Below are 20,600 nucleotides of genomic sequence, written 5' to 3' on the forward strand. Positions count from 1 at the left end.
GACCTGGACCCACTGCAATTTGAACATTGCCACAATAGGTCTATAGCATATGAAATCTCAATGGCTCTGTAGACAGCCTTAGATCACCTGGGCAACACAAAAAACTATGTCAGGATGCTGTCCATTAACTATGGCTCAGCGTTTAATACCATCATTCCTCCAGTTCTGAGTGGAAACCTCCAGAACTTGGGCCTCTGTACCTCCATCAGCAATTGGATCCTTACTTCTTAACCGGCAATCCACAAACTGTGTGGATTAGTCATATCATCTTCTACTTGCTGATTATCAACGCTGGTACATGTCAGGGATGTGCGCTTAACTCGCTGCTCTAATCCCTCTACACACATGACTGTGTGCTTAGGCATAGCTTAAATACCATCTATAATTTTACTGATGATACAACCATTGTTGGCAGAATCTCAGATGGAGATGAACAGGCATACAGGAGTGAGATATACAGGCTAATTGAATAGTTTCACAGCAACAACCTTGCACTCAAGAGTTGATTGCAAACTCCAGAATGGGTAGGATAAGGAAACACAAAACAATTTTCATAGAGGAATCGGAATTGGAGAGAGTGAGCAATTTCAAGCTCCTGGGTGTCAAGATCTCTGTGAATCTTAGCTGGTACCAACATATTGATGCAGTAATAAAGAAGTCAAGACAGTGGCTATGTTTCATTGGGAGCTTGAGAAGATTTGGTTTTGTCATCTAAAACACTTGAAAACTTCTACAGATGTACTGTGGAGAGCATTCTGACAGACTGCATCACTGTCTTGTATGGGGAGGCTGCTGCAAAGAATCGAAGCAAGCTACAGAAAGTTGTAAAATTAATCAGCTCCATCATGGGTACTAGCCTCCATAATATCCAAGACATCTTCAAGGAGCAGTCCCTCTGAAAGGACCTCAGATATATGCTGGTGATATTAAATCTGATTCTGATTCTGTCTGCATGCTCCTTGAGTCTCTGATTCTATGAACACATGCAATTTACAGTGGCCAATTAACCCACAAACAAGCATATATTTGGGATGTGGAAGGAAGACATATTTCAATATAGCAATGTCATGTGAAGAGATCTTGAAGACTTAGCACCTCCTGATGTTCTGGAATCCTCCTGTGCACTGTTTCAACCACACCATCCAGCAGTGTTTCTGTGGGTGACTATTACACTGGCACCCAGATACTGTTGGTTACTATTAAAGCAAGTCATTTCAACTGAAGGCTCAATATTTGGAGGTGTTCCTCTGACCCCTGGTGGTTTGAGTTATTATTACAGGCTAACAATTTGTTCAAATCAGTTTTGCCTCAGACAAAATTGGCATCTGTAAGTCCAACAGGGAGAATTAAATCATCACTGAGGGACAAATAACTACACATGTTGCAAATAAGAGGTTAAACTACTGAAATTACAGGACAAACAGTGTATGTGGAGAAAGAAACAAACTAATATCACAAACCTTTCACCAGAGCCAAGGAAATTAGACATTTTAAGGTTGAAAACTTAGTACAATATCAGAAAAAAATCCATTTCACACTAATATCCACTCTCCATGATGATCAAGAAACCATGGTACTGCTCCTTGATCTCCCTTAAAATTTGCTTGTCAGAAATAAACAGCTCCCCTGAGGTCTTGTTGGGATCGTGGAGTTTGGAAAGAAGGATGTGTATGAGAGGATCTGGGTATATCAGGCTGAGAGAGAAAAGGGGACAGAGGAGGAGAAGTTGACCTGAATTTGGAGAATTCAATAATTGTGATATCAGATTGTAGATAACTCAAGTAGAATATGAGGCTCTATTCCTCCAGCTTGCTTTTGGCCTCACCATGGCACTGAATGATGCCAACCCAGGAGGCTTGCTGTGGCAATAGAGAGGTGAATTAAAATGGCTTCAGGTTGGAGCTATAGATGGCCATGGAGCCTGGAGTGTGCTTGGTTCCCTCATTGGCAGTTTGGGTCACCTTGGGTCACCTTAAGAGCGCTGAATTCAACAGTCAACAATGGATGAGGGTGTGAAGGCTGGTGACTTGTGTAACTCTCGGTTTGGCTCACAACTTAATCTAGAGGGAGACAGCCCTCGGCCTGGCCAAACTTAAGAAATCTTGTTTGGGTGGATGTGTCCCCTGTAACAAATCAGTGCCACAAAATAACAAACAATACACAATATGCAGTGTTGGCACATGGCCTAGTGGGTAAGGCATCGGCCTAGTCATCTAAAGGTCACTGGTTCGAGCCTCAGCTGAGGCAGCGCGTTGTGTCCTTGAGCAAGGCACTTAACAACACATTGCTCTGCGACAACACCGGTGCCAAGCTGCTTGGGTACTAGTGCCCTACCCTTGGACAATATCAGTGGCGTGGAGAGGGGAAGGCTTGCAGCCTGGGCAACTGCCGGTCTCCCATACAACCCTGCCCAGGCCTGCGCCCTGGAAACCTTCCAAGGCCATGGTCTCATGAGTCTAACGGATGCCTAATTAACACAATATGCGATTAAACAATTGAGCTTTTTAATTCTTGATTTGACTATATGGTTAGTAAAGAAACAAAAAAAAGGGCCCAATGTAATTCACAATGTTGTAGCTCACTGATAAGGCTGTTCCTCCACCATCGCCCTCCTCTGAGTGTCGCTGACCCTCACGCCAAGTCCGCTCTGTCCGGCTTGCTACCAACTCCCTCCATTCGCGTCTACTTTCCTCACCTCTCCCCAGCAAAAGACCAAGAAAACCCTGCTCCCAGACCCACAAGACTGAACAACATCCCACTCATTAGATATCCCCACATTCCAAAGCCCTGTTATCTCAAGTCATAACCCAAATATTGCTGCTACAGAAAAACCATTACATTAGCAGTGAAACCTTACAGTGTGTTACATTCTCCCTCCACCAAATTTAGTAATGCCCCATGGCATTGAGATAACTTCCCAACCTTCCCTGCAACATGAAGTCCAATCCAGGTGTAAAAGGCAGTGGCTTAGCTCAATGGGCAACCTCGCCTTGTGCCCAAACATCAGATATTATGACGAGTACCCGGAAGTATCATTTTGGGTACAATTGTAACTATGGACCAGATGTCCAATATGTTGATTCCAGGTGTTCTTCTTGCTGATCTCCAGGGTCCTGAGCATGTCTAGCAAGGTCTGAATAAACCTCTTGGGCTGGGGATTATCCTGCAGATGATAAGGTGTTGTCCACGACTTGTCAACTCTAACCATGCCCAGTAACTAATGGATGAGTTAGCTCTCCATCCCAGATCACTAAGTATCTGCCTGGAAAAGCCAGAATAAATGAAATACTTCTCCGATAACACTTTGGCCTCTGAGGCCACCCTCTGGTCCTTGGTAAACAAGCCTGAGCATATCTGGTGCAGTGGTCCATGATGACTAAGACATTCGCCATGTTGCTGTCATCAGGTTCTATTGACAGGAAATCCATACACACCAGGTCCAGGGGCACAACACTCTGCAAGTGGGACAAGGAAGCTGCCCACTTAGGCAGTGTCTTCCGCCGTGTGCTTCAAATGCACGACTAGCAGTATTCTTCAACCTCCAACTTCATCCGGGGCCAGTAAAACTGGTCTCTAAGCAATTTATAGGTCTTTTCAACCCCCCAAATGTCCAGAATCATCAGGAAGTGATCTCAACACAATTCTCCGATACTTCTCCAGCAGAACCAGCAGGCAACACGTAGGTCAGTCCAGGAGTGACGTGACCCGGTATAGGATCTGGTTCCACAACTCCAACCAAGGCCATTCTCTCAGTAATGGAGGCAACACCATGTGTTTCGTCTTCTCTGCCTGAGCCACATCTCTCTTTTCGACCGCTGACCAAATAATGCCAATGCCTGGGTCATCTTGCCGAGCAGCTGCCATTTCTGCAGAACTTAATTCTGACAGCTGATTTGTCTTCAGAGTGATCAGGTTACAGTAAACTTGGCGAATGGCACCATCAGAAGCTCCCAATTGATCCACCGCTTGATCCTTCCCTTCCTTTCCCTGGGCCTTCACAGTGCTAGGAAACTGACATATGCCCTTCACACCCGGGGCAGGAATGCTCTCCCACTCCTCGTCCCTGTCCAGTCCCTCATGCACCTGTTGGGACAAAGCGTCAGCAACAATATTCCTGCTTCCCGGCTGGTACTTCAGGCTGAAATCATAGGCAGACAATGCTGCCAACCACCGATGGCCTGTGGCATCCAGTTTTGCCAAGGTCAGGATACAAGTTGGGGGTTATTGTCCATTCTCACTTCAGACTTTTCTTGTAGAGGTAGTTACACAGCTTATCCAAAACCACACATTTCAACACCAGGAATTTCAACCTGTGCATGGGATAGTTTCTCTCAGAGGGCAACAGACTCTGGCTGACAAACGCAACAGTCCTGAACACTGTATTCTGTATTCCTGATACAGGATACCCCTAAGCCTCTCAGCTGGCATCCGAATGCAGTACATACGGCAATCGAGGCTCCACAAAAGCAAGCACCGGTGCCTGGGTCAGCAGCTCCTTCAGCGGCTGAAAGGCCTCCTCACATTTTGCATCCTACCTTGGTCCAAAGGGCTCCGATGGGCTAAGAAACTCTCCACCCTCCTGTCCTTTTCTTCCTCCCTTTCTTCCCAATGGGAGGGTAACAGCACAGAAGATGATTCAACAGGTGACTCACTTTTGCGTAGCCTTTCACAAACCTCAGACAGTAATCACAAACCTCAGACCGTAACACAGAATCCGAGGAATAAGCTCAGAGCACTCACAGTCTGGGGTCTTGGCCAAGTTGTCATTGCCTCTATCTTAGCTGGATCTGTAGTTATTCCATCCCATGAGACTATCTGCCCAACGTAACTAACAGATATTGGGCAGAACTGGCACTTGTCCATGGAAAGTTTCATCCCTTCAGCTTTCAGGCAGCCCAGCACCTGCAGCAGCCTCACGGTATATTCTTCCTGTATATTCACTGTATATAGTGGATCCAAACACTATGAGGTCATCCAGATACACCAACACTTCAAGCAAGTTCATATCCCCCACTGTCTACTCCATGACCCGCTGGAAGTTTGCAGGGGCTCCCAATATACCCTGAGGCATCTTTTTGAACTGGAAAAATCCCAGGGGAAATATAAATGCTGCCTTCTCTCATGAGGATCTGGTAATATCCACTCCTCAAGTCCAGCACACTGAACCACTTCACACCACTCAGGCAGGCAAGCGCGTCTTCAATCCTCAGGACAGTATTCTGGTTAGGGACGGTGCACCTATCCACACACATCCGTACCTTCCCGTTATTCTTCCGGGCCACTACTCTTCAGGACGTACAGGGGCTTCGGGACTCCGTGATTATCCCAGCTTCCTTCAACTTACAAAAATGTTGCCAAATGTCCTCCACCTCTGCAGGGGCCAGCCTCGGCGACAGCTCTCTAAACAGGGTGTCTCAGTCGCTTGGATAATGTGACGAGTGCTCTTGGAACAACCCACATCAAACTCGTCAGTGGAAAAGACACCTTTCCAGCTTCAAAATTTTGTCTTCCAACCCGCAGGACCCGGAGAGTCGCCAAAGTTGAATGATTCAGTGGTCAACTTTCCCTCTTATTCCAATAGTTTCTCTCGGTTTGTCTCACAGGGACACTAGACATTACCGTAACCAGGAACAGATGCATCAGAGGCATCCCCTGCTTGAAGGTGACCTCCCTCTTCATGGTGTTCCAGACAATCAATGCCATCCTGCTCGCTTGTACAACCAAGGGCTTCTGCAATTCGGGCCTCACCAGTACCTCAGCAGGAAATCCCGACTTCCTATCATGGTCTTCCAGAGCGTCCACTAAGAGGGCCTTGCCCTCAGGCACTCTGGGAGATCTGGGGGTCCCCAACACTCTCACTACTTCCCCGGGCCATACCACCATTGGCTTCGACTAGGTGAACCACACAGTCCCTTGTTTAAATTCGGTATATGGCCCAATGCTGCCACACACTTCCTCAGAAGCAGCTTGAAACAGTGGGTGCACGGACAATGATCACAGAAATCTCTCACCAGCCTTCTCCTTTCAGGCCCCCAATAGCCTCCTCATAAGAGGGGTGTTGGTCCCCACCAGAACTGAGATGCCGCCCGTCTCAACAGGGCCAGGACAAACCAGCACTTATGTATCAGGTACCTCAGACACTCCCACATCGGCCTCCGAGAACTCCAACTTTGCCGACAAATAGCCGTCTTATGGATAATCACCAGCACTAAGTCCCCAGATCTCCAGTGCTCTGAATGGTGTCAATGGTAAATGCTTCAGATACTGGTTGTGAAATGAACGGTACAACAACGTGACCTGCGACCCGGTGTTGAGTATGGTTCTAGAATAAATACCCTTGTAGTGACACACTGGAGCATGGTCCCACTAAGCCTTCAAGAGTAGGGCCTTTCATTTTCAGGGTTCCTTGGTACATTGCTGGGAATGTGTTCCCCCAGACACACCAGGCCATTCCCTCACTGGGTCTCCTCTATGTTTTCCCAATGACTCTCCCTGCTGAGGCACCCTGGGACTCACTCTCCATCTGGCGTGACCCTGCTGTCAGCAGCCTTCCATATTGATTGTCCCCTTGGGGGATCCACGCCCCCATCAGCTCCATCATATGGGGGGGGGTCACACCCACCGATAACAGCCAACATATCTCCTTTCTCAACTCTGCCACAATCTCTTCTACTGCCCCCCGAGGTAGGCTATCCGTGGTCACTTTGCCACAGGGGACCACTACCGAGGACCGTACCCTGATGACAGAGGTCTCCAACATGTTCTCCTCTTCCCGTTCCTCTCTGGTCAGCTCAACAAAAGCAAGAGGGGTGTGCATCTTATGAGACTGTCGGAGACTGCAAGCACTCAGGTCCTGGGACTGGGTGTCCTTGACTATCTGTTCCACTCTTAACTGATCCACCTCAACTGCCTGAATGACCCCTCTGTGCTGCAAACAATTTAGTTGCCTCTCTAGTCAAAAAATATAAGCAGAAAGCTTCTCCCTCCCTCTCCTGATGCATGTTCTGAAACCCCATCATGAGCTCCATTAGGCTTCCTGTCGAGCCAAAAGCATTTTCCAGTGATTGCATGTAATTGACAGCTGTCGCCACGGGATACCACAACCTGACAGCTCGCTTAATGTCAGCAGCCTGCCCAGTCAAACTCTCAACCAATCTCTGTCTCTTTACGTCATCAGAGCACTGCCACTCATCTAACCACTGAGCTCCGCCCAAGCCTCATACTCCTCCTCCCCTTTAGGGGTGGGCGTTATTCCAGAGAATAGGCGGAGCCTACCATATCTTGGACTTTGTACCTGGGCATTTTCCATTTCTTCACCAAAGAGTTAAGGGTGGATACTAACTCAGAACTCTCACTCTTCACTGGGGGACGTGGACTAATTAGACATTCCAAATCTGACCACTCCTTCCCCTCACTCCTCAGAAGTGACAGAACCCTGTCTTTGAAATCTCTGCCCCAGCTACTGCTACATCAGCACTGGTCTGCATTAAAATGAGAGCTGCACCTGTCAGTTATCAAACCTCCGCTGCGTAATCGTGACTGTAACAGTATTCAACAGGCAAATTAACAATTCATCTGGAATATGATTATCTACCACATTGGTTCAATGCTCAGGGTAATCACACAGCTTCCAATGAATTCAATCTTGAACGATACCGCCACAATTGTAACTCTTGCTTTGGCTAGCAGCTTAATATAGGGGAAGACAGCCCTCAGCCCGGCCAAACTTAAGAAATCTTGTTTGTGTGGATACTGCGCAATGTATCCCTGGTTACAAATTAGTACCACGAAATAACAAATAGTACACAATATGCAATTAAATGATTGAGTTTTATAATTCTTAATTTGACTATATGGTTAGTAAAGAATTTAAAAAAGGGCCCATTCTCATGAAACAGTCTAATTGCAATGTTGGAGCTCATGGTTCAGTCCACTGGTTCCCCGTTGGCCTCCTCTGAGTGTAGCCGACCCTCAGACCCTCACTCTGAATCCACTCCATCCGGTGGTCTACCAACTCTCTCCATTCACGTCTTCTCTCCTCATCTTTCCCTTGCAAGACTACAAAATCCCTGCTCCCAGATCCACACTAAAGAACAACATGCCTCTCATTGACTAACATATTCCAAAGGCCCCGTTATCTCTAGTCATAACACAAACATTGCTGCTACAGAGGAAACATTACCTTAGCAGTGAAAAATTACAGACAGGCCATTACATTAGCACTGAAACCTTAGAGAGCTTTTCACTAGCATGGATAGCGAATTGACTGAGTGGCAGGAGGCACAGAGTTGGAATAAAGGGAGCCTTTTCTGGTTGGTTGCTGTTGACAAGTGCTGTTCCACAGGGGTCGGTGTTGGGACCTCTTGTTTTAGTGTTCAATGTTCATGATTTGTACGATGGATTGAATGACTTTGTGGTCAAGTTTGCAAATGATATGCTGATAGGTAGAGGGGAGGGGAGGGTTGAGGAAGCAGAAAGGTTGCCATAGGACTTAGGCATATTAGGAGAATGGGCAAAGAAGCGGCTAGTGGAATACAGTGTCAGGACATGTATGGACATGCATTTTGGTAAAAGTAACAAAAGCAGAGACTGTTCTGAATGAGCAGAAAATTCAAAAATCTGAGGTACAAAGGAACTTGTGGGTCCTTGTGCAGGTTGAGTTGGTGGTAATGCTGAGGCTTTGTCAGGCATTGGTGAGCCCTCGCTTGGAGCATTTCGAGACGTTTTAGGGCCTTTATTTAAGAAAGGTTCTGCTTATGTTGGAGGCTGTTCAGAAAAGGTTTATGGGAATTATTTCTGGAATAAAAGTGTTATCCTCTATTCACTGGAATTTTGAAGGGAGGATCTTATTGAAATGTATGAAATGTTGAAAGGCCTGGATTGCATGGATATGGAGAGGTGGTATTCCGTAGGGGAGAGTCTAGGACCAGAGTGCATGGTTCTCTGAATCGTGGGGATATTTATTCAGAATGGAGATCAGGAGCAATTTATTTAGCCAGATGGTGGTGAATCTGTGGAATTTGTTGCCACAGGTCAATGTGGAGGCCAGGTCACTGGGTGTATTTAAGAAAGATGTTGATAGTTTGTTGATTAGTAGGTGTTGAAAGAAGGAAGGAGAATAGTTTTCAGAGAGAAAATGGATCAGCCATGATGAAATGGCACAGCAGACTCAAGGGACTGAATGGTCTAATTCTGCTGCTATCTGTTATAGTCTATGCCATTAACTATCTCCTTTGTCTTGGTAACAGGAAGGAAGAGGTTATTTGCCTGCCACCAGGCCTTGATTTCTTCTACCTCCTCTCTGTAGCTGTCTCAATCTTGTTGGTGATGAGCCCAACCATTGTTGTGTCATTGATGAACTTGACAATGTGATTACTTGTTATTTGACCATGCAGTTGCAGTGTGTGTGAGCCGAGTATACAGCAACAGGCTCAGCACACAGCCCTGGGGAGCACCTGTGTTGACGATGATGAGGATGGAAGAGCAGTTGTGCATCCTGACTATCTGAGGTCTGTTCATTAGGAAGTCCAATAGCCAGTTGCACACTGGTGTATTGAGTCTGTGGAGTAAGAGTTTGTTCATCAAGGTCTGCAGGAGAGCAGTGCTGAATGCCAGACTGAAATCCAGAAAGAGCATTCTGACATAATTGTCCATGTTATCTAGGTGTGACATTCAAAAAGGAAATGGAAAATTGAAAGGGAGACAAACTGCTGAACAAGGGGAGAGACAAGACAGGAAGACATTGCTGATTTGCTCTTGAGTACAGACAAGAGGCAAATGGACATTTTCCCACACTATTTTATAAGTGATTCTCTGTGATTAAGTAGTCTGTCCAGCTGCTATCACCTCCTGTCATTCCAACACCCTTAATGTTCCTTCCCCCAAACACAATAATATCTACCAGGTGCCAGCACTTGGATCAAATATGTTGTCATGATGTCTTCCACTTGTCTCTCACAGTGCACTTTGTTAGTAATGAGGAGACTATGTTCAATGTATTTCATCAGGAAGACAATTCTCTTGAAGACAGCAGGCACTGCACATGTTAGAATCTGGAGGAAAACTCGAACTGCCAGATGAGCTCAACAGGTCAGGCCACATCTGTGGAATGAAAGGAAGTGACAACATTTCAAGTGGATGTTCTACATCAAGACAGACACAGCTTTCTTCTTCCACATGATTCTATTCAAGTTACTTTTCCTTACACGTCCATTATATGTCTTTGAAGGATTTTTTCCTGACTATTCCTTACTATTACTATTACTTACTGAATTCCTCAAATTTAAAAAATGTTTCCCTTTTGAATTCAGGCCAGGATTTGATCAGATTTCAGATGAAATCTCTGACTCTACCTACAAATTTCAGAGCATTGATTGTGGTACCAAGAATGTGCAGGTTCCATTTTCCAACCACAGGGTCGTGAGACACTCATTTATTACCATGAAGTCAGTGGTAGACACAAACATCTCATTTTCCACAGCTAATCCAACCCCATGTAGAAGTGGTTCTCCTTCCAGATGATCCTATAATAATGTGTACACATCACCTTGTTTCTTTAGAGAATCCTTCACCTGGGGTGGCAACATCAACATCCAACTCTCTGTGTTAGTAGTTAAAACAGCATTGGGACACCCATATCTTTCACTATTGGAGATTGCACGGGTTCTCATATTCCAGTGACTCAACTTCGCTACATGACTTAAACTGCAGGGGGGAGTTATCACAGTTGTAATGGGAAAAAAAAAACAACTGGAAAAGGATTGTGTGCCCTGTCAGCAGTCCCTGCAGCACCAACAACACTGTATGTGTGAATATCCCACCAGTAGCATGATCTATGGTGTCAGTATCTCCTCTGCAGCACAGATTAACCCTTGACAGATCTGTGCATCCAAAGCCCCATGGCCGAAGCATGAACAGGAAGATTGGAAAGCTGTGATTGGAGGATCGGTTGCCACATGGATTGGGTTTGGGGTGGGGAGGCGAGCTGCTGGAGCTGCAAATTTGAATCCCAATAGTCGGCATTTGAGTGTGGGCTGGTCAATGCTGTCACCAGAGGTCAGGGTTGATGAGTGTGACAGCTGGGTGAGAAGGAGGCACGGGAGGCTGAAGATGATGGAATCTGTGGCAACAAGCAGACTGCTGGAGTAGTATTTGTGGGTGGAGGAACATGGATCAGGCATGGAGTATTTCTGGATAATCTGAGCTGTGGTGGGCGCGTAGAGAGGACATGATAGAAGGGAATGTTGGGTAGGGGAAGGTGGCAACAGGAGGGTAAAGGGTGGGTCAGATAGCATCTGTGGAGAGAGAAAATGGGTTTCCATTACAGTTTAGTGAATGCTCTTCTTTGGAGCTGGACAGATCTGTTACAAATTGGAGTGGCTGGTTATCTGAGAGCATGATAACATCTCTGAGACCCAGGCTGTAATGGGCCTCATGGAGAGATGTGTCCTTCCTCAAGCTTCACCTTGAGTTGTCAAAGTGCGGATGATCAGAGTGCGGTTTTGAATTCAAGTGAGAGCAAACTGGAATCTGTTTGAATAAAGAATTCTTGAAAGCAGTTTCCGGGTTTGTGTTTTCCCCAATGTAGAGGAGGCCACATTCTCAGCAGGGGATCAACTACAGTAGCTCAGAGATATTCAGATGAATCATTGTCTCAGCTGAAAGGAGCATTTGTATCCCTGGGAGTTGGGATGGGAACCACTAGGGTTGAGAGGAACACATCCAAATTTTGTGCCAGGAGGTCCTGAGACTAGAGCAGCTCTTCAGATGAATATGTCACATTGAAGGTGACAGACAAGGAAAAGGCAGGGTTTTCATTCATCAGTTAGTATCTCACTGATAGGACATTTTATACAATCCCAGCTTTCTCTCACTGTCTTTTTCTGTCAGTGCATCATTACCTTACAATAATTTGCATTTATATGGTGTCTTCAATGGAGCTTTGACCTGAGCTCTTGTTTGTTGGTCTCTGTTTTTGCTATTTTACAGTTACTTTGACTTGATCATTGACATCCATGAGTTGGTACATTTGGAGATGTATATGGTCTACTCACCGATACTCCATTTCATTCCCTCCACTACTGATGTACACTGTATATTGTCTGTCCAGTGCTGACAAGAGTTTTTCCTCTTGATCTGCAACATGAGCAGGTTTTCTTTACTTCAGTAATTTCATTCTGTCTGTTGTAACCTAGCTACTCATGTGGACTGTACTCATTCAGGGATTTGACAGTTTCTTTCCATTGAGGCTGCTCAGCCTGCCAGTAAATAGTGTGACCTAACCAGAATTTCATAAAATTGCAACATAACCCCTTGACTTTTGAACTCAATGTCTCAACTAATAAAAGCAAGCATTCCATAAGCTTTCTTATCCACTCTATCCACCTGTGTAGCCACTTTCAAGGAGCTAAGAACTTGGACCCTGAGACCTCTCTGCTCAGCAGCACTATTAAGTGCTTAACAGTGTACTGCCCTTAACAGTGTACTGTCTCCTTGCATTTGCCCAACCGAGGTGCAACACCTCACATTTATCTGGGTAAATTCTACCTGCAATTTCTCTGCCCATATCTGCAACTGATCTATATCATGCTATGTTCTTTGCCAGTCTTCTACACTACAACTCCTCCAATCTTGGTATCATCTGCAAACTTCCTAACCCACCCATCTACATTTTCATCCAGGTCATTTATATACATTACAAACAGCAGAAGTACCAGCACAGTTCCCTGCAGAACACAACTAATTACAGACCTCCAGTTCAAATATGTCCCTTTGACCACTACCCTGTCTTCTATGTGCAAACTAGTTCTGAATCCAAACAGCCAATTCACTGTGGACCCTATACATTCTACTCTTCTGGATTAGCCTCCCATGGGGGACTTTGTGAAATGCCTTACTAAAATCCATGTGGACAACATCCACTGTTCTACCTTGATCAATCTGTCTTGCCTCGTCAAAAAACTCAATCAAGTGGGTAAGGCATGACCTGCCCTGCACAAAGCCATGCTGGCTCTCCCTAGTTAGGAATTGAATTGAATTGAATTGACTTTGTGACTTACATCCATGATATACACGAGGAGTAAAAATCTTTATGATACGTCTCCATCTAAATGTGCAATTTATAGTAATTTATAATAAATAGTATGTACAATTGGACAGTCAATATAACAAGGAAATACAATTGAATCAGCATGAATTAATCAGTCTGATGGTCTGGTGGAACAAGTTGAACCGGAGCCTAGTGGTCTGGCTTTTATGCTCCAGTACTGTTTTCTGGATGGTAGCAGCTGGTACAGTTCGCGATTGGGGTGACTCAGGTCCCCAATGATCTTCAGGTCCTTTTTACACACCTGTCTTTGTAAATGACCTGAATAGTGGGATGTGCCGGGCTGTCCGCACCACTCTCTGCAGAGTCCTGTGATTAAGGAAAGTACAGTTCCCATACCAGGCAGTGATGCAGCCAGTCAGGATGCTCTCAATTGTACCTCTGTAGAAAGTTCATAGGATTTGGGGCCCATACCAAACTTCTTCGACCGTCTGAGCTGAAAGAGGTGCTGTTCTGCTTTTTTCACCACACTGTAGGATGTACAGACCACGTGAGATCCTCAGTGATGCCAAGGAACTTAAAGCTGTTCACCCTCTCAACCCCAGATACACTGATGTCAATGGGGATTAGCTTTTCGTTATTCCTCCTGTAGTCCACAACCAGCTCCTTTCTTTTTGCGACATTGAGGGAGAGGTTGTTTCCTTGGCACCACTGTGTCAGGATGATGACTTCTTCTCTGGAGGATGCCTCATTATTATTTGAGATTAAGCAAATCAGTGTGGTGTCATCAGCAAATTTAATTAGCAGATTGGAGCTATGGGTGGCGACACAGTCATGGATATACAGAGAGCAAAGGAGGGGGCTTAGTACACAGCACTGAGGGCACCTGTGTTGAGGGTCAGAGGGGAAGAGGTGAGGGAGCCCAGTCTTACCATCTGCCAGTGATCTGATAGGATGTCCAGGATACAGCTACACAAGGCAGGGTGAAGGCTGAGGTCTCTGAAATTCCAGTCGAGCCTGGGTTTCCAAATGCTTATATATTCTATCCCTAAGAATTTTCTCCAGCAATTTCCCTACAACTGACTTCAAACTTCCTGTTCTGTAGTTCCCAGCATTTTCCCTTGTTTCCTTCTTAAATAGAGGTACAATATCACCTAATTAACAGTCATCTGCATCCTCTCCTGTGCCTACAGTGGAAACAAAGATACTGGCTAAGGGCCCAGCAATCTCGTCTCTTGCCTCCTTTAATAACCTGGGGTAAATCCATTCAGGCCCCAGGGAGTTATCCAACTTAATACTCATTAGGAGATCCAACACTTCCTTCTCCTTGACCTCCAAACACCGGAACATATCTATACACTCAGCTCCGATCTCCTGGTCCTCCGTGTCATTTTCCTTGGGAAATATTGAAGCAAAATACTCATTAAGTGCCTCACTCACCTTCTCCACATCCAAGCAAATGTTACCTTCTTTATTCTTGTGTATCCCTATCTTCTCCCTAGTTATCCTCTTGTTTTTGATGTATGTGTAGAATACCTTGGGATTCAGCTTAATCCTACTTCCCAAGAGCTTTACATGGCCTACCTGGCTTTCCTAATTCCTTTCTTTACCTCTTTTCTGGTTTCTTTATACTCCTCATGTGTTTTGTTTGATTCTAACTTCCAAAGCTTTACATGTTTTTCCCTTTTCTTCTTGATGAAATTCATCACCTCTCTGAGCATCCAAATTTCTCTTATCTTTCCATCGCTGTCTTTCCTTCTGACAGATACATACCTTTCCCATACTCTTTGCAATTGATCTTTAAATGCCCTCACTTGTCTGATATGGACTTGCCAGAAAACGGTTTTCCCAGATAACTCTTCTTAGTTCCTGCCTAATGCCCTTGTAATTTGCACTAATCCAATTTAAGAATTTCCTGCAATGACCATACCTGTCCTTATCTATAGCTATCCTGAAAGGTAAGGAGTTGTGGTCACTGTTCCCTAACTGATCATCGACAGAGAGGTTGATCACCTGGCCAGGCTCATTACCCAACTCCAGGACCATTACAGCCCCTCCCCTTGTTGGACCATCTACATATTAATTTAGGAAATCCTCATGGACACACTTAACAAATTCTGCCCCATCTAAACCCCTTACACTATGAAGTTTCCAGTTTATATTAGGGATTTTGAAATCCCCCATGACAAGACCCCTATTATTTTTACACATTTTCTTAATTTGTTTATGTACCTGTTCCTTAGTGTTCTGGTGGCTATTGGGTGGTCTGTAGTACAATCCCATCAGTGTGATTACACCTTTCCTATTCTTGAGTTCCACCCAAATGGACACAGTGTCTGAACCTCCATTATGTTTCCCCTCAGTGCAGCTCTGATATTCCCCCTGTTTAGTAGTGCAGGCCCCACTCCCCTTTTACCTCCTCCACTATCTTTTCTAAAGCGTTGAAAACCTGGCACAATAATCATTCATATCTGACCTTCTCTCAACCAAGTCTCTGTGATAGCCAGAACGTCACAGTTCCATTTAATGATCCATGCTCTAAGTTCATCCCCTTTTACCCATAATACTCCCAGCATTAAAACACACACACACTTCAAAATATGCATTACATCATACCAGGGTTATTTTGATTTTGCCTCTCAATACTTTCCTTGACCCCTTCCTTCCTATCCAATACTTCAGTTACTGAACTGGTGCTCAGTTTCCAGCCTCTGCAAACCTAGCTTAAACCCTCCCGAGTAACATTATCAAACATCCCAGCCAGGATATTCATTCCCCTCCAGTTCAGGTGGAACTCATCTCTCTTCCACAGGTCAGCACTTCCCCAGAAAAGGTCCCAATGATCCAAGAACTTTAAATACCATCACCCTGCACCATCAACTCAGCCACTCATTCATCTGTGCTATTATCCCATTCCTACCTGTATCAGTCCGTACATCGGGAGTAATCCAAAGATTACTATCTTGGAGGCCCTCCTCATCAGCCTCTTTCCTACATACTAACTTATGTCAACACTTTTGGTGCCAGTATGCATCATGATCTTTGGCTGTTCACCCACCCCCTTGAGAGTATCCTGCCATCTCTCAGATACATCCTGGATCCTAGCATCCGGAAGGGAACACACCACCCTGGTGTCACTTTTGCTGCCTTAGAATCCCCTCTCCATCCCCTTAACTGTCAGATCCCTCATCACTTTCGTACTGCCTGAATTTACCCTTCTCTGCTGAGCCTCAGAGCCGGCCACAGTGCCACTAGCCTGGGTGCTGCTGCTGTGCCCTGATGGGCCATACCCCACAATAATATGTGGATTTCAAAACTAGGGGAGACAACCACACTGGACTTGGTTTATACCAACACCCCACAGGCATACAAAGCAGCCCCCTGCCCCCATCTTGGCCACTCTGACCACATATCTGTCATTTTAACACCAGCATATAAACCACTGCTTAAACGTGTGAGAGCAGAGAAAAGGCAGATAAGTGTAACCACCTGGGTCGCCTCAGGCTCGCTCAGCTTGTTCTCGTCCAGGGGGAGCAGCCTTCAGCCCCGCCAAACTGGGCAATCAGCTTGTGTGGATGCTGTGTGATGTCCACGCCTCGCCAAATAACAGACAGGACACCATATGTGATTAAATGATTACAGTTTATAAAGATTATTATAACTAAGAAATTAATAACGATACAGTATACATGAAGGAAAAGAAAATAAAGAAAAGGCGCCAAATTTATCAAAGTCCAAACCACTTCGTGCACAACCATTGGAGCTCAATTACTGAAGTCTTCTGGCCACCATTCGATCCCCTCCGAACTCCTCGACTCACAGCTCAGGACCACCCGAAGTGGTCAACCAAGCACATCTATCTTCGTCTCCTCTCCTCAGGGTACCTCCTGGCCTTGGAACCCCGCTTGGGGTCTGTTCCTCGCCCAGTTTACAGCATCGTGTCCTCTCTCTCTCACCCCCTCGCACCGATCTCCCCAAAAGCCCGCCAACAATAGCTTACAGACTCAGAAGAAAGAACAACATTAATCCCAATTGGTTTACAAAGGAATACAATTCTCGTTGTCAGTAAATTTTAACCCACACAAGCTTCCAGCACTCTCTCGCAACAAAGAATCATTCCTACTTTTAACAAACAAAGAAGCCATTTTGATAAATATACGCAGTTGCAAAGAAAAGGAAGAAATTCCCTTTACACTAGGGTCTGGCCAAAAGGAACAGCCTCAGCACTACAAGACTGTTTTTTTGCACACAGACTGGGTGGGACATATTCAAGACAGCAGCCTCCTATGATGACCATACAGACATTGAGGAGTATGCTGAGGCAGTAAACAGCTATATAGCCAAATGCACGAAGGATGTTACTGTGATGAAAACTTTCACAACACGTGGTAATCAAAAGCCATGGATGACAACAGAGGTGCGTTCACTACTGAAGGCCCGTGACACAGCCTACAGATCAGGGGACAGGAGTGCGCTTTGCTCAGCCAGGACTGCGCTTTCACTAGGGATCAGGAAAGCGAATAAGGCCTACGCGGTCAAAATACATGGACGCTTCTGTGACAGGTGACACCAGACGGATGTGGCAGGGAATTCAAGCTCTGACATACTACAAGATCAGGCACAAAACTGATGACAGCGACACCTCTCTTCCAGACAGGCTCAACAATTTCTTTGCATACTTCAAAACAACAAACACTACAGCAAGGGGGAGAGCCAGTCCCTTCTTACCATCTGACCAGCCGGCTCCAATCATTGATTCAGAGCACACATGGAGGACCCTTGCCAGATCAACCCATGAAAAGCGGGAGGTCCCGACAACATCCCTGGACGTGTGCTCAATGAAAGTGCTGATGTATTAGCAGATGTCCTGACAGATATTTTCAACATCTCCCTTAGTCAAGCCATTGTCCCCAGATGCTTCAAAACCTCCACAATCATCCCTGTAGCAAAGAAATCAGTTGTAGCCTGTCTGAATGATTACCATCCCGTCGACCTGATCCCCATAGTGATGAAATGTTTTGAACGGCTTGTCAAGCCTCATATCACGGCCAGCCTCCCCTCATCGCTGGATCCTCTACAGTTTGCTTATCATCCCAACCGTTCTACGGAGTATGCAATATCCACCACATTGCACACAGCTCTCCCACTTGGACAATAAAGACACTTATGCCAGAATCCTGTGCATTGATTTCAGTTCAGAGTTCAATACCATCATCCCGCAGAGACTAGTGGAGAAACTGTTGCTGCTTGGCCTTAACACTGCCATATGTCGCTGGATTCTGGATTTCTTGACAGAGAGACCACAGTCAGTCCATGTTGGCAGGAACATCTCTGACTCCGTCACACTGAGCACTGGATCCCCACAAGGCTATGTGCTCAGCCCATTGCTGTTTACACTGCTAACACATGACTGTGCAGCCAGATTCAAGGGGAACCTGATTACTAAATTTGCTGATGATACCACAGTGGTGGGGCTCATCAGCAAAAATGATGAAACAATGTACAGGGAGGAGGTCAAACACCTAGAGAGCTGGTGCAGTGACAACAACTTGATGCTTAATGTCACCAAAACCAAGGAGATGATCGTCGATTTCAGACAGTCTCAGCCTGAGCACACACCCCTCAGCATCAGCGGCTCCACAGTGGAGAGAGTGGAAAACATCAAGTTCCTAGGGGTGCAGATCTCGGACAATCTCACCTGGTCCAGGAACACCACTGGGATTGTGAAACGGGCCCAGCAGAGATTGCACTTTCTGAGGAAACTTAAACAAGCATCACTCCTCACTAACATCTTAACTACATTCTATAGAGGCATGGTTGAGAGTGTGCTGACCTTTTGCATCACAACCTGGTACTCCAGCTGCAATGATGCTGACAAAAAAGCCTTGCAGAGGGTGGTTAGGGGAGCAGAGAAGTTTATTGCGGTCTCCCTACCTTCTGTCCAAGACCTCTTTCAGAGTTGATGCCTCCAGAAGACACGGTAGATCATTAAAGACCCCTCACACCCTCTCCATGAACTGTTTGTTCTTCTGCCATCAGGCAAACATTACAGGAGCATCAAAACAAAAACCACAAGGCTACTAAACAGCTTCCTCCCACAGGCAGTCAGACTGCTAAATAGCTGCTCTACTTGACTCTGCTTTGGATACTTTTAACTTACACTGGACACTTATAACTTGATTTTAACTGACATGTGGCTGTTGTGTTTTTACTATTTATTGTTGCATTTGTTATGTTATGATTGCTCTTGCCCCTGGGAAACACTGTCTCATTTTTGCCCTGCAGAGCTGATGTATGGTTGGAATGACAATAAATTTTTTGAATCTTGAATCAGTATCAGAGAGGTATACTTGTTGTTGAGGGGAATGGCTACAGGAAAACCTGCATGGACTGCTTAATCCCCTTACCTCTCCTGGTCGTCACTTATCTACCATGTGAAGCCTGCACTCTGAGTGTGACCAGCTCTTCAATAATCTCATCTATAATGTCTTCAGCCTCCCGGATATTCCTAAATGCATTCAACTCCAGCTCCAGTGATGGCAAGTATTCTAGAGGCAGGATGACATTCCCATGGCTGACAAGGGAAGTCAAAGCCAGGTCATTGAGTGTATTTAATGTGGAGGCTGATAAATTCTTAATAAGTCAGGGTGTGAAAGGTTATGGGGAGAAGGCAAGAGAATGGGGTTGAGAGGGAAATGGATCAGCCATGATCAAATGGCGAAACAGACCCAGTCAGCTGAATGGCCTAACTCTGCTCCAAAATCCTATGGTCTATATGGTTCACAGAAAATGGAGTTACATATAGACAGAGTGTGGAAGAAGACTGTTGGAATTCTGGCCTTCATCAGTCAGAACAGTGTGTGTAAAAATTGGGAGCACGTGGCAGTATTGTAGAAAATTTTGGTGAGGTTGCATTTAGAGTGTTGTATTCAGTTTGTATTCATCTTGCTGGTGAAAAGATGTTATTAATCTGGAAAGAGTGCAGTAAAGATTTACAAGGATGTTGCCTTGACTGAGTTAAAGGGACAGGATGTCAAGACGAGGACTTCCATTGGAGTGAATATACAAACTGCAGAACATATAATTTATTCACAGTCACTGTGGGGAGTCAAAATAACAGTGAAATGGGATGTTTTTCTGTTACTGTACTTGTTTATTAAATCTCTAGCAATCCCCAACTTAGATCTGGTGAAAATCTCTGGCCAGCAGGAGATTGAGCGATGCTTTTATAGAGATGCAGAAAATCAAGTGGGTAATGGATTGGAAATGTTCTCACAAAATGCTGTCAATGTGATGAGCTTGGATTGGCATCTTGGTCAGCATGAATGAGTTGGGCCGAAGGGCCTGTTTCCATGTGCCCTGACTCTCCAAATGCATGTGCAATTTTCAGTGGCCAATTAACCTACCAACAATCAGGCATTTAGGATGTGGAAGAAAGACATATTTCAATGTGATGTATTCATCTGAAGAGCTCCTTCAGACTCAAGAACTCATGACGCTCTGGAATCCTCCTGTGCACTGTTTCACCCACTTCTCCACCATCTCTGTCTGGCTG

Source organism: Hemitrygon akajei, chromosome 25, assembly GCF_048418815.1.
Source record: "Hemitrygon akajei chromosome 25, sHemAka1.3, whole genome shotgun sequence".
NCBI lineage: Eukaryota > Metazoa > Chordata > Chondrichthyes > Myliobatiformes > Dasyatidae > Hemitrygon > Hemitrygon akajei.